This window comes from Ceratotherium simum, chromosome 13 (assembly GCF_057802395.1).
Source record: "Ceratotherium simum simum isolate JZ-2026a chromosome 13, ASM5780239v1, whole genome shotgun sequence".
NCBI classification, from domain to species: domain Eukaryota; kingdom Metazoa; phylum Chordata; class Mammalia; order Perissodactyla; family Rhinocerotidae; genus Ceratotherium; species Ceratotherium simum.
The window spans coordinates 27998399-28001305 of NC_141912.1; the positions used below are offsets into that span (position 1 = coordinate 27998399).

The 2907-nt window shown below is 42.3% G+C and overlaps 1 non-coding gene across 1 annotated transcript; it reads right to left on the reverse strand.

The window, feature by feature from the left end:
- Positions 1 to 545: 545 nt before the first annotated feature.
- TRNAR-UCG (transfer RNA arginine (anticodon UCG)) lies at positions 546 to 618 on the reverse strand. The gene has a single exon. It is a non-coding gene; the product is annotated as a tRNA-Arg (tRNA).
- Positions 619 to 2907: the final 2289 nt, after the last annotated feature.

Consider the following 2907-nt stretch of genomic DNA (forward strand, 5'->3'; position numbering starts at 1 on the left):
GTGGGTTACGTGGTTTCTCTAGCTCCTCTAAAATGTGGGAAGTTTCCCTTTCAAAAAGGGGCGACATTTAAACTGACTTCAAAAAGACAAATCTGTCAATACACACTTTTTTCATCGTTAAATTACCGAGAGCCAATTGTAAACCAATAGAAAAATGAGGGTCCTCGCAGGCTAAGATAACCGAGACCTCTTGGCACTGCCGGACCAGGCGACTAGATCTCGACCTTCGCGCCCTGCCGCTCCCACCACTGCGTCCGCAAGACCGGAGCTGGCGCTCTTCCCAATCTCCACGCGCCAGTGTGCTCGCCGGGCGCGGAGCTTCTTCCCAAGTACCAACGGCTGGAAGGTGAGGGCTCGCGCCTGCTCCCTCTTCGCAATCAGTCAAGTCCCAGGGAAGATCTACTGAGATGCGTCATCCCATTTACCACTGGAAATAGCTGCAGAGAATTTGAGTTCTCTTTTCGAAAGTGCTCGGATGCTGTGATTTGGAATCTGCGAGCTGGGACGGTGAAGTCTGAGAAAGGGGAGTGCGAAAAAGGCAGAGTCAACCACGAAGGGATTCGAACCCTCAATCTTCTGATCCGAAGTCAGACGCCTTATCCATTAGGCCACGTGGTCTCACACTTCTGAAATTGCGAAAAAATACAACTGGTGAAACTCTGGACTATTCCTCTGTATTATTTTGTGTAATCCTAACAAAATGACATTACCTTCGCTATTAATCTCATTCCAAATATAGTGTCATTGATACTCAAAAAAGTTAAGTAACTTTACATGGTAATAGGCTAAGGCGAAATGGGAATTACGATTTTCTCCAAACTCTTGCCCTTAACTTGATACCAAATTTCCATTCTGAGCAGGATTTTAAACTGGTGCTGCGATGCCTCTCTCAGCGGTTGCGTTAAAATATAAAGAAACAGGAGAAAAAGAATGAACGTCTTTTTGTAATCAAGGCTACAAATTCCCAGTTTATCTTCAAAATGAAGACAAAGTCAGAATTGAGACCCTTTGGGAGTAAATGAAAGTCACCACGAGGTGCATGAGAAAGATCCTGCGACCCTCTCAGCTAAGAGTCCAATCCTGCGAAGGCGGCTTAATTGAATTGAGGATGGAATCGAGGGCGTCTTCCCAGGCCTGGCCCTGCCTAGAAACCGTGAAGAATAGATGCCGCTGAATACCCTCCAGTGAGACCTCTGTAAAAAGCCCAGGAATGGACCAGCCACCTAGTGAACAGTTAGAAAGTGTCCTTCCTCTTGTGGAGCCAATTTGGTTGTAGTATTACGTGGCTCAGAGGGAAGGAGCTGCATTTCCGGTTAGGAAAGTTGGGGTCCGAGATGATTTGTGGTAGTTGTGTATTTTCTTTCTAGCTCATCATTCTCCCCAGCCACCCTCATCTCATCGGATCTTGACCTCCCACTAGTGACTGTGCCCGCGGGGAAAGCGCGCGGATGATGGGAAGGCGCGCGCGAGGTCTGATCCCCTCACGCTCACCGCCTGCTGTGGAGCCTCCTCCAGTGGGTGTGGTGGGCGTGGCGAAAGCAACAGGGCTGGAATCCGAGGCACCTGGGGGGCGTCATTCCCCGTAATCGGGAACCCTGAGGACCGAATTTTGGTCTTTATCGAACCTACCTTTTCAGCACATCCTGGCTCCTACATCCCCGCTCCCCAAAGTCACTTACACAGATTTTTCACATTTTAGAGGTGCTGGAGAAACAGTATTTTCTCAAAAGCTCTTCTGATCAGCGACTACGCCTGAGGAGGCTGCAGTCTTTCTCTTGCCCCTCAGAGAACCGCCCTGGTTCTCTCGGCCACACAGGGTCAAAGCGTCTGACTGCCTGGGTCTGTGCTCAACCCAGCCTTCAGTAAACATTCCAGGAAGCAAACTTAAACTGAGACTTAAAAGATGAGAAAAGGTTAGCCAAAAAAAAAAAAAAAAAAGAGGAAAAGAAGAGTATATATAGAAGGTGGATCAGAATGTGCAATGGTGTGAAGTATTTTGTCCAATTAATTTGAAAACCTAAATGAAACAACAAATTCTGCAAAAAAATCAATTAATAAATTTGACTAAAGAAGAAATAGCAAATATAAATAGTCCTCAACTGTTAAATAAATTGAATAGTCAAAAATTTTCCCACAGAGAAAACTCTAAACCCAGATAGTTTCATCTGCAAGTTCTACAAAGCATTCCAGGAAGAATAATTTCAACTGGACACAAACGTTTCCAAATATAGTAACAGAGGGAAGCCTCTCCATCTCATTTTACCAGCCTGACTTCATCCTAATATCAAAACCAGCAAAGAGAGTGTGAGAAAGGAAAATCATAGGCCAATCTCATTCATGTACATAAATGCAAATATCTTTAAAAAAAAAAGCAAACTGGATCCAACAATGTTTAAAAATTGTGACAAACTTGGGTTTTTACCAAAAGTGGAATGTCAAGTTTAACATTAAAAAACAGTTATGATTCAGCATATCAAGAAATTAAAGGAAAATTTATGTTCATCTAAGTACATGCAGAAAAAGCATTTAATAAATTTCAATGTCCACTCATGATACGACAGTCTGGAAATAGAAGGAAATTTCTTTAACCTGATTTTTCAAATACAAAAATAATCTGCAATAAACATAATACTCAAAGGTGAAAAATTCGAAACATTCTGTTTGAAATTGGAAACACATAGAGTATACCAGGAATTGACACTTCCAATCCCTACCAGAGAAAAGGAAAGTAAAAAAGGTGTAATGACTAGAAAGGAAGAAACAGAACTCTTTTTTTCTAAAACAGATTGTATGCTTGTGTACAAAGATCAACTAAACAAACAAAAATAAATTATAACTGTAAAACAGTTTTAACACATTTTCCTGACAGTTATAAAACATTACAAAAGCAATTACATGCAATAAAGA